The 15,544-nt window shown below is 41.7% G+C and overlaps 1 protein-coding gene across 6 annotated transcripts in view; it reads right to left on the bottom strand.

The window, feature by feature from the left end:
* Positions 1-15,544, bottom strand: part of RAD9 (cell cycle checkpoint control protein family) — a 58,635-nt gene that overhangs the window by 17,436 nt on the left and 25,655 nt on the right. The window contains exon 2 of one of the 6 annotated variants that reach the window (XM_086797096.1): positions 6,848-6,955. The exons of the other annotated variants lie outside the window; for them this stretch is intronic. The gene's annotated coding sequence lies outside the window, so the exon portion shown is untranslated. The remainder of the gene's footprint in view (positions 1-6,847; positions 6,956-15,544) is intronic. 6 annotated transcript variants of the gene reach the window in all.

The raw sequence follows: 15,544 nt of genomic DNA, 5'->3' as shown, positions 1-15,544 counted from the left end.
TTTGGTATAGTCTCATGAACGGGGATTGTCCATACCAATGCTGCATTGCATAGCATCTTTATGTGCTTGCCTGCAATTGAATTCGCATATGTTGCTTTCGTGCTTGCCTGACTAATGTTAGTTCCGGATAAGAGGACTCTCGCTCGTGAACCGAGTGTGTGAAACTATCTTCTAACATGGTTATGTTACGTGGTCAATATTGGTCAAAAACCTAGCCTTAGGAATTAGCATTAATTTATAAGTAAGTGTATACACAATTCATTAAGTTTTGGGCGACCAGAACTCACTTATAAATTATGACCAACCCTGTGTTCGGAGACACTGATGTCTCAAGACGAACAAAGCTCAATGCCCACCGCCCAGACCTTATCCCCTTTGTTCAAAGAGAGCAACTAGCCATGTGTCCATCCCAGATAGCACCACAAGTCACTTGCCCTCTCTGCGCCTGACACCCAGGATGGACATCTCATCACCACTCTCTTCACTCTCTCTCTAGCAGTAGACGCCTCCCTTCATGAGGCCTTTTGGCTGTATTTTCTGCACTTTTCTCCTTCCCAACTCCATATTCAAGTTTAGTAGTGTATTTTCCAAGCTTCCAAGAGTGTTTCTAAGTGGTATTCACTCTCCTAGGCACTCCAAATGACTGAAATTCAACAAACCAATCCTTTCTTTTGCTGTGATTTATGGTCTTTTGGATAAAAACCCTAATTTCAACATTCCTTTCTCAAGTTGAACCATAGGGGAAGCTTTCCCAGGGTTCCCTTCATCCTCTTTAGACTTTTGTCACAAAGGATTGCGACAAATTGAAGATTTCAACACTCTAGATGCTTCCATCGCGAAGACTTGTGCTGTCACTCTACTTGCAATTGGTAAGCTTTAAATTTTAATGCTTAACTATGGAAGCAAGTAGCCGGAGGGAGGAGAAAGACTCCATGTTCACATACCTTGTGTAGTGTTCTCTTGTCCTATATGCTCTCTTGCAAATTGTTGCTACCATGTGTTGGTGGAACAATAGAGAGCAGATGGTAGGGAACATGGGCACTTCAGAGGGTAGTGTGAGTTACATATCTACACCAACAACCATATTGTTTGCATATTGAATTCATATGCATTGGTATCGAAATCTGGTCAAAAATGCCCATGACACTATGTACTTGATTCTCCCAAGATTAATATACTCTATTTGAGGGAGGGATCGGCCATTCCAGCTCATTGTGCGCCTCTTGTCAATTCAACAAATTACATCTTGTATTGAGCATGTTGTCCATAAAATCTTAGTGTATTTAATTGTAATGATTAGCATCATGTTCAACTAAGTATTCCACACCGACCGGTGAAATTACACATGTTTCTTGGAATCACATGAAAAGGAGTCGTATGACCTCTGAGATCTAGGTGGTATCCCGTCGAAGATGAGACTAAGGATACGACCACCGAGATCGAAAGGAAATCCAAGCCAAGACAAATCCAAAGTAATGGCTCTCCAACCGCCTGGGTCAAATGAAAAATGTAGAAAACCAATATCGATGATGAGACTAACTATGCTCCCGCTTGGATCAAAAGGAAATCTGAGGCATGAGAACTCCAAGACAATAGCTCTATGACAATCCAGATCAAACGAAAAAAGATAAGGACCCACCATCGATGACGAAGCTAGTCGTGTATCCTCTAGGATCAAAGGGATAGGCATGGTATACATCACGGACTCCCAAAGCCAATGTAATAGTAGCTCCCGGGTCGAAAGGAAATCTCTAATCTGAGGTAAAGCTCACCAACCCATTCTCACAGTCAGTGTGAGAATCCGGTATTAAAGATATCCACCAAATGAGCTCAAAACTCATGGTCCGAATGTCAAACAGTCCTGGCACAAATGAACCATCGTGTAGGCGAAGACCTGAGAGTATCGCAAGTGCATATGAATGTGATACCACATAATTATCCACCATGCATCTCAAGTGGCATATGATGCACCCAAAAATGAATGTCCCGGCTCCAAAGAGAATAGGATCGTGTCAACAATCATGGAAACCAAAGGAACATATCTCATGGTCAACATCGTGCAAGAACAAATGGCTCTCCAACTGCTTGGATCAAATGAAAAAAGTAGAAAACCAAGATCGATGATGAGACTAACTATGCTCCCACTTGGATCAAAAGAAAATTTGAGGCATGCAAACTCCAAGACAATGACTCCATGACAATCCAGATCAGATGGAAAAGATAAGGACCCATCGTCGATGACGAAGCTACTGGTATATCCTTTAGGATCAAATGGATAGGCATGGTATACATCACGGACTCTTGAAGCCAATGTAATAGTAGCTCCCGGGTTGAAAGGAAAGCTCCAATCCGAGGTAAAGCTCACTAGCCCATTCCCAGTGTTAGTGTGTGAATCCGGTACTGAAGATATCCACCAAATGAGCTCAAAACTCGTGGCCGGAATGTCAAACAATCTTGGCACAAAAGAACCATCGTGTAGGCGAAGACCACATAATCATCTACCATACATCTCAAGTGACATATGACGCATCCAAAAATGAATTTCCCAACTCCAAAGACAATAGAATTGTGTCAACAATCATGGAAACCAAAGGTACATATCTCGTGGTCAGCATGGCACATATCTCGTGGTCAGCATCGTGCAAGAACAAATGGCTCTCCAACCGCCTGGATCAAATGGAAAATAAAGAGAACCAATATCGATGATGAGACTAACTATGCTCTCGCCTGGATCAAAAGGAAATCTGAGGCATGCAAACTCCAAGACAATGGCTCCATAACAGTCGGGATCAAATGGAAAAGATAAGGACCTATCGTCGATGACAAAGCTACTCGTGTATCCTCTAGGATCAAATGGATAGGCATGGTATATATACATCACGAAATCCCAAAGCCAATGTTATAGTAGCTCTCGGGTCGAAAGGAAAGCTCCAATCCGAGGTAAAGCTCACCAACCCATTCTCACAGTCAATCTGTGAATCTGGTACTAAAGATATCCACCAAATGAGCTCGAAACTCGTGGCCAGAATGTCAAACAATCCTGGCACAAAAGAACCATCATGTAGGCGAAGACCAGGGTGTATCACAAGTGCATCTAAATGTCATATCACATAATCATCTACCATGCATCTCAAGTGACATATGATGCACCCAAAAATGAATGTCCCGGCTCCAAAGAGAATAGGATCATGTCAACAATCATGGAAACCAAAGGAACATATCTCATGGTCAACATCGTGCAAAAACAAATGTGAACTAATATCATTATCCACTGATGTAACTTGTATCAATGTGTGTCTAGGCAAGATCCAAACCATGCACCATGTACAAATCCCTCTATGTGTGTGTGATCCTCTAAGGTAAAAATATGATCAACAGGGTCACCATAAGCGTCATCATCACTGAAGACGGACAATGTATCCACACATGAGAAATAAGTGAAATCACTAACCATGGAATCCCCAAGGTCACCGAAGTCATCCTCATAAGTATGGTCTATCTCCATCAATGCTAGATCTAAGAAAATATCCAAGTAAAATGCAAAAACTCTCTAGATCTAAAAAGTCATATTTTGTGTCCAAACTATGCCCAAAAGGTGTCCCAACCATTGGGCTACAGTCTGAGAGCCTGTAGGGTTACAAAATCCGCTCTTAATCTGCCCATATATTTGCTAATGAGAATATCCATGTCTACCAGCATCAGGATTAACAGATGCACATGACATCCCCTCCTGCTAAGCTTGGAGCACTAGGGTAATCCATACACCTTTGCTCCAATTTTGTTCTAATCCAATTGAAGACTGCACTTCATATCCATCGGCTCAATCCCCAAGCTCTCTAACTTGGTCTTCAAGTTCTCTGACTTTTTCATCAATTTGTGTTGATATATTATGTGTGTAGCCATAGAAACTAGTATGATCATCGCCAAGAAATCTATGGTGGTTGAGATCTCATGATAGGATTTATAGGGTATATTTTACCTTCCATTCAAAGGTCAATGTTCTTCTTTCCTTATTTTGCCGAAGATTATTTACCTCTAAGCTTGTTAATGTATTTTGTTTGTTGTGCTTTCACACTGATGCGTACTCCTTTTCAAGCTCTATGTGTTAATGATAAATATCCACATCTTCTGAATTACATGTAGTCTCTTTCTCCTCCTCACAAGATTCAGAGAGATCACCTTCTTGGAAACTACCAGATTGACCTCATCCTGCTCCAAATAGGATTTGAAAAGATCCACCTGCTTGATCTGTGGTTCTGGTTTTGGTTTGGCTTCTAGCTCTAGCTTTGGCTCTAGTTCGGGTTCCGACTCTGGCACATGAATCCCAGGTAATGACACCTCCTTAGAAACACCTCCTTTTGTGATCACATCTCCCAAGAACTCTTGTTTTAGAAGCTCTCTTTTCATTGTGTCACTCATGGGCTACTTCACAACCCTAGGTGATTCCTCCTTGGACTTTGTTGATGCTGCCATGAACTAAACCCATGTTTCCTTGAGTTGTGCCCATCTTTGCTCGTATAGAAGCTAGCCTTGATGCGCCTGTTCTTGAAGCTTTACTTGATGTGCTTCTTTATCGCGTTACTAACGGTCCTCTTCTATGAATTGTTGCCTATACTCGGCGATGATTTGTTCGTACTCGGCTTGGCGCTCTTGTTCCCTTTTGTATCGTTCTTCATCTTCCCATCTCCAACGACTCTGCATAGTCTCATACTCACACCGTAACTCTTCTTTCCACACATCATTGCTCTCCCATCAAGGTGAGGTTTTGGTGGAGGGAACAGAAAAAAGAAGTCTTTTCCTACCTAGGTTAGACCTAGGCTAAGTCTTGTGTAGATTCTACCCTACATGCAACCTATGCTACATGCAAAAATGGGCTGAAATCCTATAAACGAAAACCCTAATTTGGTTTTTCCACTTTCCTCATTGAACCTAGGACTGAAAATACTATTGCTAAGGCTGAACTCATTCAAAATATGAAAACCCTAATTTTGGTTTGCAAATCCTAAAACACAAACCCTAATTTTCAACATGCATAGGTTCTATATAGGCTCATGCAGGATTAGCCTAAGCTTTGATACCAATGTAACATGAGTTTCGAAAGCATGTTCATGATTAACGCTAAGCAAAGAAGATTAACGCTAATAGCAAAGACACAGAAGAGAAGGAGAGAGAGACCTAATCTATTGTATATTACCAAAACATGCTATATATGCAATGATCTTGTGGATTCACAGCTTCGTGTAAATGGTCTTGCTTATTCATAGCTTCATGATGCATACCAAAGATCCCTACAGCCCTCTACTTGCAATCAACCAAGAGAAGCTCCTACTGATCCACCATTGTGTCGTTGCTGGCTTGCAGACTCTGACAAATGTATCCTCTTGATCTTTAAATGATGATTCTAATGAATGCCTAATAATCCTATTTATAGGAAAAAAGTATGAATTCGTATTCAAGTCGGTTTTGCCTATTTTTCACACAAAATATTGTCCAAAAAGTCATTTTTTGTGTCCAAACTATGCCAAAAGGTGTCCCAACCATGGGGCTATGTCTTGGGCACTTCCGAGAGCCTGTAGGATTGTAAAATCTGCTCTAAATCTGCCCATATATTTTGCTAATGAGAATATCCATGTCTATGAGCATTGGGATTAACAGATGCACATGACAAGTATAATCATGCCTCCACTATAAGATCTAACCACAGTAAAGTCATCACTAACCTCACGCTCAATGCCTGCTCAAATATATGCACTATACCCACATAAATGCTGTTAGGTAAACTATGAAAGCTAGTTGTAGTGATATCGTGAATGTCACCACATGTGAAAGTCCTAGAAGAATAGCCTAACACATCTAACACAAGAAACTCAAGCCTATGCTCATAGATATCTCATGACTCCCCATGCGAAGTATCACTAATCTCGTAAGTACAAATGGATGTAATAGATACATCACTAATCGAATGTTGGGCCACATGATCATGAAATGCATCCTATGATCCCCAAGAAGATAGGTAGGCCTAGGTGTACCAACACTCGTAATGCTCGATGACATGCCTGCCCTCAAAATCATGCCCACATCATCCTCATGTGCATGTATGTTCATGTCATCACACGCATATGTATGACTATCATCATGTGCATGTATATCATCATGTGCACGTGTGTGCGATACATCAATATCATGTGTGTGTGTGTGTGATACATCATCATGTGTATGAGTATACAATACATCATCATCTAGATCTGTGTCGATGTAATCTACATCATCAAAAACATAATCATGGTGGCTCAAGAGCAAGGTAGTTTCAAACATACAAAACGTACGAAATGGCACAAGTTTAGTACGTGGTATAGAACGTTGTCGACCGATAAAGTACGTCAAAAACATTACATACTTTACAATGTTAAAATCATATATATGTGTGTGTCTGTGTGTGAGAGATTGGTCGAGAAAGCTCAAAGTCTATATCTAATATCCTTTGATAGACAAGGAGTGATGTGTCAACACATGTCACATTCTAGCATTTCACCCTATCTAAGAATTTCAAAATCAGCACTCACAACATAACAATGTCTAGACATACCCAAATACACCATGATTGGAATTTTACAATTCAAAGTAGATAGTAGAAACAAATGATAAATCAAAATCAAATGACAATGTCACATTTGTCTGATGTCATGAGAGCAATTGGGCTATACAAAGCGATCGCCAAACATAATAAATAGAAAAAAGGACACGGGGGAAGAAACCAAAACACCAACGTTTTTTAAGTTTGAAACGTTTGGAAACGTTCAGAAGTCCAAAAAGTACTAAATAATAAAAAATGGGTTTTAAATGCAACCTTGCTCAAGCGTGTAGGACACTCAAAGTCGTCCCATGCGAACAATGTCGAACCATCTGTGTTGAGGTAATCAAACAACAAGTCGATGAAGTCGCCGTGTCAAACCATCTGACACATGTATCCTCCTCATCAAAAGAATGCCTCAAATGACTAGGCAACAAACCCGCAAGCTCGAACATCAAACAATGGCATGAGTATGCCGCCTCATCATAGCATGAAGTCAACAAATGAGGGTCTAGAGGTCTAAGCCTCGAAGTACCAAAAGTATGTGTGAATGCGACAAAGGATATGTGAATCATGACACAAAATGGCAACTCGATATATCAATCATAGAGCCATGAAGTCAATGCATGAGCAGCCCTCCTAAGATCAGGATCTGAGATGGTAACATAGTAATGTCGATGACGATGATGGTGTATAGTGTGTCAGTCATCAAAGGGATAGAGACAATAAGAATAACCCATAGCGTGTGCAAACACCACCCAACACACTCAAAATATGTGAAAACACCACCAAACACAAAACGTGTGAACAAGGTCTACAAAAGCCCCCAAAAAGTGCGAATCAAACCCGCAATTGCGCTAAGCGTGTGAACAAGTCCCAATTGCAAGGATAAACCCTCACACTACACAGGGTAAGCTACGTGAGAGCAACCTCTTACAAAAATTAATGTAGAGGAGGTGTGAAAGCAAGAGAATGGGATGGGGTTAATGGTCTGCATATCAGAAAGCTAATGGGTTGGGCAAAGGGTTATAGAGTGTAGGTTTGAGTGGACAAAGTGTGGGAACCAAATTCTTGGCAAGAGTGTGAATGGATCCAAAAAGAAACCCTAGAATTGGATGGTAATAGACGCCTCCTTGCTCAAAATTTTTCTTCTCATGCTGGTGCCACTCCCCCCTCTCTCTCTTGTGCTGCTGGCAGCCAACTAGCCTTTTCTCTCTCTACTTAGAGAGCCATGGTTTCACTGTGCTGAGCCTTGAGGAAGGGCGATGAAGCCTTCTTTTTAAAAAACTATGCAACTTCCTCTGTGCTGAACCTTGAGGAAGGGCGATGAAGCCTTTTTTTTTTTAGGTGTGCCGTGTTCTCTCTATGCTCAGCCTTGACAAAGGGCGATGAAGCTTATATATATATATAACTATGCTGTGCTATGCTCTCTCTGTGCTGAGCCTTGAGGAAAGGCAATGAAGCTTTTGTTTTTTTGTTTTTTTATTACTGTGCTGCACTTAGTGATCGTCTCTTCCTCCTTGCGCTCACCACTGATCTGCATCACGCGCTTGTCTTCCACCTTCTCCTTCTCTACCACCTGCACCTTCACATCCTCCTTGGCCAGACCAGGTAGGTTGGCCTTGAAGATGTGGGAGTCCGGGGTCTCAGTCTAGTCCACCTGCGTATTGGCCAGCGCAGCCACGTCTCGGGCGAAGCTGGAGTGCTCCGGGAAGCTAGCCCGCAGAGAGGAGGAGAAAGATGGGAAGGCAAGAGAATCGAAGAGGAGTGAGTCGAAGGGGTTCTCAATCTCCTCCTCGTTGCGCTAGCCACTGAATAGGTTCCAAGAACGCAAAGGTGCCCAATGCAAGCTCCTGTACAATGAGCTATTGTGCTCTGACCTGCCAATGGCAATGGCAATGGCAATGGTGATTAACAGATATTATTTGCAACATAGGCTACTGTCAGGGCAAGAAGTGGTTACAGATAGATAGCAGTGTGCAACATGACGACAATGCTTCACTCTTGAGCCAGTGGCCAACCTCTGACATTCATTTTGTTCATTTTCTTCCTTTGTTGCTGCCTCCAAATCTACTGAATTGATTGCTTCCTCTGGAGAGCTTGGCATGCCTGCCAGCACTTGAACCACCCTGTAATGGACTTTCTGTCTCTTGTGGTTGAGAATTTGATGTATCCGCTTGGATTTGCTAGGGCCGCTACTAGTGCGCTTAAGTGAACTTATGTGCAAACGATGACTATGTCCGTTGTGTGAATGAAGATCAAAGTGTTGGCCGCCTGGAAGTGAACAAACAAGCTCTCTCTCCGTCTTTTCACAAGGTCACCATGGCCAAAACACCAGCCTGCACAACTGCTCCAAGTGCTACAACTTCATTTGGGCTCCTCTCCGACCTTTGAATCAATTTGCTTGCAAGTCTAGCTTGAGTCTTTAACTCCTTTTAGCTATAGGCTGTAGACTACTTGAAATTCTGATCTTTGAGTTACATTTGGTGTCTCTACTCTGCTATCTCCATATTATCTCAATTCATGAGATCCCTAAAGAGAATCATTCATGCATGTAGAAATAAGTAGAAGCTTTAAGGTTTGCATCACAAAGCATTCTGCATTGCATAGCATTCATCCCATGTGCATGTAAACCCTTGCATAAGCCTAAGAATATTATTCCACCATTTATCCATATTTATCATCTAGTTGGTAGCATTTATTGCTAAGTCGGCCAGCTTATTAGCATAATATTCAGCATTATTAGCATGAACAAGTCGTGTAGCAACAGTTGGCCAGCTCTATAGCCAGCCGACCAGCCACTCATTTCCATATAAATAGTCATCGTTTTGCATCATTCCATTATCTCAGCATATTTGAAGTATGAAGGCATTCAGCCAGCAAAAAACGCATCATCATCATCAGCCCAAGGAAGAAGCGTTTCAGTCCGTAAGCGTTTCTCAGCCTCCAACAGATTTCAGCATTCATACACTTTATCGTTTTCTCCATCCTCCCGGGTGAAGGTAAACGTATCATATTCAGTCATCCCCCTTGCATATTCACAACCTAGAGGCTAGAACAGTCCCAATTCAGCCCATCTCTCAACCACAATTTGCAGCCTTCCTACAGCCCCTTGGAAGAGTGCATTGGCATTGGGATTGAACATCATTGGTGCTTCTACAATAGTGTGCAGTCAGCCCGACTCTTGGTCTTCCGAAGGTCTTGCATTTGGCTTATCTAGAGTCCAAAGTCGGTCATTCTCTTCAAAGTAATAAAGCAAATACTCCTAGCAATAGGAAGGCCCTTCAATGGGCAATTTGGGACCCAATAAGACGTACAAATCTATCTCTCTCTCTCTCATCTCTTAATGTGTGAAGTAATAACATGGATTGCTTGCTAAAGACTCACGAAACTCAAGATAAAGAAGGTGGTGTAAGACTTTGTGTGACAGGATTCTACATCTACGCATAATTCTGTTGCATGTTATAGCGTGTCCCACGCATTACTGGCGTGTAAATCCCACATAACAGTGTGTATGAGTCCCACATGTAAGGGTCGTAACACTTGCATGTAATTAGGATGCTTGTCACATGCACGCCCATGCCATGGCTAATCTCCAGCATGAACAACATAATTCCTGTTCAGTAAAGCAATTAAGACAGCCAGCATCAGTATTAGAACCATCATCATCAGCATCAATATTAGACCCATCATCATCACCATCACCATCACCATCACCATCATGGAGGGTCTAGGGATCCAATCGGCAACCATATAGGCCCTAAGGCAGCAGTCGAAAGCCAGCCAAGGACCCTAGCAAACAATCGGCAACAACCAGGTTAAAGGCCAGTAAGTGTGGGCAAAACAATGAGCAAAGCGCAACATTTAAGACATATTTTCATGAATATTCCATGCCCAAATCTGGCAGACAACAATCCTGTTGGCCAACCAACACCTCAGCATATTATAAAAGAAGAAATCATCATTCAATCATTATTCAAGTCAGTCATACCAAAGTAGAAGTCAACATTATTCATGTAGAAGGGACCAAATGTCACCCCTCCGGGGCTAACCAAGGGCCCAAGCATGTACAAACATAAAGTCACCTTTTTGTACCATATTAAATACAGAAAACCCTGACACCAATCTCTCTTCTTCTCTCTCTTTCTATCTTAATCATGTTTAAATCAGCATCTTGTTCTTAATCAAGCTTAGGGTTGTGGATCAATACAGCAAAGGCTTCCGCGCATGCAAAAATGCTAATCACATACAAATCCATAGTGCCAAAGTGATTACAAGAGGATGCAATAGCCTTTCATAAGCCCAAATCTATGTGAGCAAAAAGGATCCAAGATTATGCCGCGTGATCAAAAGGTAATCATAGATCAAAAGGTGTACCTACATAGGCCATTTTATAGTCTCAAGGCCACATGTGCCCTAATTCCATGTGTATAGGCATGTCCTAAGCCCATGTGCATGCGCACCCTAAGTTGTTGCTTCATTACAACTGCTACAATAGATTGTGTATGGCTAAGGAGATTATTGGCTGATCTTTGTGAGTGTCAACAGACACCCACTACTAATCTCATTGACAGCCATAGTGCTATGGCCATGGCACAAAATCCCATATTTCAAGCACGTACCAAGCACATTGAGATCCATTATCATTATGTCAAAGAGAGATTACATGCAAGGGAGATCAGTTTATCTTACTGCCCTACACAAAATAATGTTGCGGATCTACTTACAAAGGCTTTGCCTAGAGAGAAGTTTGAAGCTTTCCTAAGAGCTTTAGGCTTGCTCTCATACAAAGAGTCGTCTGCTACCTTGTACAGGTTCACACTTACACTACACGGGGAATTTGCAACCCTCTTGAATGATGTATTGATGTTCCGGGCAGGTATTAGGCTAGTAGTTGGGTGAACCCATCATTTGCACGGAAACTAGCAACATACATTAGGATTTTTGGGTCCATGGGCTGTGCACATCCCCTTGGCCAGGCCAAAGGGCAAGACAGGAGGCCACAAGAGGCGCCCAAGCTTAGATGCACATGATAGAAGGGGCCCATTGGCCACGCCAAAGGGCAAGACACGACACTGCACCAATGCTTAGGCGCACATGATGATAGAAGGGGCCCATGTATGAAAACGCAACATATATATTTTTGGGTTTGTCCTCTTCTAGTCGGCAAGCTCCTAGCCCTAGTCAACCTGTTTTCTAGCCCTATATTCCCTATAAGAAGGTGCTCAAGGCCTTTGTTTCAGCATCTCAAACCTTTGCAAAGAAGCCCTTGCTTGTGCACATGCCCTGGGCAGCCCACAAGACAACGAAACGCAAGGAGAAGAATGGTGGAAACAGGGCGACCTGTGCTCTCCAGCACTGTAAGAGCAAACCACACCCATAGTGGATGGTTTATTAGCGGTCAGAAAGAGCCTTGATTGCTGCTATGGCAACTTTTGACGATGAGAGAGAGCAAGAGGTACACGAAGGATTGGCAGCATTGACTGACATGATGATCAGGAGCGGAATGCCAAATCCGGCAGCTGTCTTAGTTAGCATGCTGCCCGAACAGCATATACAGATGTTTCAAGCTATGATAAAGGATGTTTTTGCAGCCCGTGGGCTGGCTGTCCAGCAGCCACTGCACCCGACCACCTTCTCCGACGACGACTCCTTTATCTCCAGAGCATGCTTTTTCTTAGGAGCAACAGAAACTTAGCAAGCTAATGCTATGGCCATGCGCCAGATGGAACTCTAGTTCGACGCTCAAAAACATGACCAGCAATGGCAACAAAAGGTGATGCATGACAACAGCAGGAGCATGATCGTTTCCTGCTCAACCTCAACCACAAGATTTCACCGGCTTGTTCGAGTTCAGGGAACTATTTTCCGAAAAGGTTGACCTTCACTAAGTATATATATATATATATATATATATATATATATATATATATACACTTTCATAAGGTCAGAAAAATCTGAACTTACGAATTGAGAGATTTGAGAAAGAAATAATAGTGAAGAAGGACAACAACAAAAACAAAGCATTTGAAAGATCAAAAATAAATAAACTAACAACCCTAGCTCCTAAGGAGAGGAAATCAAAAGATAAAATCAAACGAAGACTTTTAATTAAGACATAATCAAAAAAACCAAAAAAAACAAACAAAAAAATAAAACAAAACAAAACCCAAAAAAACAAAAAAATAAAAAAACAAATAACAAATAACAAAATAACAAAAAACAAGAAACAAGAAAACAAAACAAAACAATTACATGAATGAAAGAAACTATTTTTTTTTCAACACAAAAGCATACACACACTTCTTCTTAATAAGAACTTAAACCTTTTGAGCTGAGATACTAAACAACAACATAAAATAGCAAAACAGAGAACTGTAAACTCTAGACCTAAAGCACTTAAGAGCCAGAACCAAACATTAAGCTAAACTTTAAAAAAGACTTCGACTCAAAAGTAAAACCATTGACTCCAATGTCTGTCCGAACATGAAGTGTAGGTTCATCAACTCTATCATGCATAGCGTGGACAATAAGCTATGACATCCCTACTCACATCATCAATGCCCAAGAGTAGGTGCAGGTTTGTATAAGGTTAGTCCAAAAGAACATGCTTTATAAAACCAGCGAACTGAGTTTCTATCACTCTTCGGAGGTGATGATTAAATGTTACATTCTTGGTTACATCATTTTGAGGCTTATATTTTTGCTATGGATGGAACGGATAGCAAAAAGGTAGTTTTGGTTGACTGCCATTTGACAAGAGATGCCATCGCTTGGTAGGAAAGTTGGTCTGCAGAACACACCATTGCACACTATGAGTGGGACTAGTTTATCAAGGATTTGAGACGGTAGTTTTTACCACCGCACTATCTTGATAGACTTGAGGACGAGTTTCAAGTTTTGCAACAGAATTCACAACCGATCCTCGAGTTTGCCAAGGTCACTCAGTTGGCCTTCAAGTTTGGTGAATCTGATGCGGACAAGAAAGGGCAATTCCTATTTGGGCTAGACACGCAAATCTAGTGGGATGTGTGGATATTCAGCCCATGGACCTTGAGGCTGCACTTCCGCTTGCACAAAGATGAAGTACAACCATGCAAAGCCCAGACCGTTCAGCCCCAAGCACCCAAGGCATCGAATGCGAGTGCAAAGGGCCTGACCCAGACCCAATCAAGGGCAACCCTAGGCCACGCTTCCAAAGCCTCCGACTCTAAGCTGGCCACAAACACTCCAAAGCCCAAGGGTTCTCCCGCATAGAACTTGTAGAACCCAGATCCAAGATGATTCTTCTACAGCTTCAATCTTGGGAATAGTTGTCTTCTTCTTCTTCTAGCTTGAATGGAGACTTTCACTTCTGAAAATCAGAATTCAGCCAGCTTCTAAGTGTTTTGGGGAAATAAAAACACTATGGTATGGCTGGAAAAATACTCTAGAATAAGTGCATTAGATAGAGCAATAAACAAAAGCCAAGAAGTACTCTTGAATGAGGCTGGAAATCTGAATTTATAGAGTTCCATTCAGCCTAGAAGGAGGCACCTAGATGAAGCCAAGAAGTAATGCACCTAGAATAAGTGCATTAGATAGAGCAATAAACAAAAGCCAAGAAGTACTCTTGATTGAGGCTGGAAATCTAAATTTATAGAGTTCCATTCAGCCTAGAAGGAGGCACCTAGATGAAGAGGAGTGGAGGTTATTGCTCGTGAAAAGATGTGGTAGGGAGAGGTTTGTGCAAGACTTTTGGATCAAAGAATGGCTATTAGCAAAGTAGCAACTCGTGTAGCTAAAAGAGGAGGACAAGTTTACTTTTTATCGTTTTCTTTTGAGTTAACTAGCTTGCATGACTCTTTTGGAGAAAAGTGAGCTTGCATGCTTTACTTTTAAGAAAAGTAAGCTTGCATGGCAAAATTTTAGATGCATGAAAAGATAAAGCATTGTATGATGCATGCATATAGCTGAAAAAGCTTGCATGTCACATGCATGGGGGTTTCTAGCCATGCATGTCGCATGTATGGGGTTTCTAACTATGCATGTCGCATGTATGGGGGTTTTAATTATGCATGACTATGCATGTCGCATGTATGGGGGTTTCTAATTATGCATGACTATGCATGTCACAAACATGAGAGTTTCTAACTATGCATGTCGAGGTTTCTCATCACGGAGAAGAAGTTGATCAACAATACTTAGCTAGATTGTCTGCATGTATGCATGCATAGAGATAGAAAACCCGCATAAGAGTGGGCTGCCTTCAAAATGTCAATTATTCCTGTACAAATCCATCAATACAATTTAATTGAAGACAGGTTATGCAACATACTAACCCATGGGTGCAATCCAAGCGTCCCCAAATGTCACATGCACTCTGCACTCAGTGCATGGTGACAAACTGGCTCATCATCAACAGTGCAACATTTGTACATTATTAGAACCCAGTAGGATGATATTTGTCGTACGCCGTGACCCCATTGTATATCCTCAGTCCAAGATAAGTCAAGCACGAGCTACGTAGGTCATTCCTCAGCCTTAGCGGGTCAGTCACTCAATCAAGTCCCTTAACCCACTTGGAGAGAATCATTCATGCATGTAGAGTCAATAGAAGCCTTAGGGTATGCATCAGAAAACACTCTGCATCCTGCATAATATGCATTCATATGCCTATGCATCATTTAGAACATCCCAGAAACCTTAGGGAATTTACTAGGATTTACCTAGTATTTTTTCCATATTTTATGGTATTTATTTAAGCATTTATTGTCATTTATAAACATAAAGTTTATTAAATTATCACCAGCCAACTTGACCAACCCCTATCTAGTATAAATAGGCTTGCATAGGGCTTAGTTTCTCATTCAGTTTTCAGTGTGCTAAGAGCTTCCTCCTCAACCCTAGGAGTACCCTTGCCTTCAGCCCTAGACTAATCCAACATCCTTGGAGCTTCTGTGTTTGCTTCTCCAACCTTGAGAACCTGCATTT

This window comes from Cibotium barometz, chromosome 65 (assembly GCF_041138505.1).
Source record: "Cibotium barometz isolate CiBa-2024 chromosome 65, ASM4113850v1, whole genome shotgun sequence".
Lineage (NCBI taxonomy): Eukaryota > Viridiplantae > Streptophyta > Polypodiopsida > Cyatheales > Cibotiaceae > Cibotium > Cibotium barometz.
The sequence above is the reverse complement of the archived record's forward strand: the minus strand, read 5'-3'. Positions and strand labels throughout refer to the sequence as shown.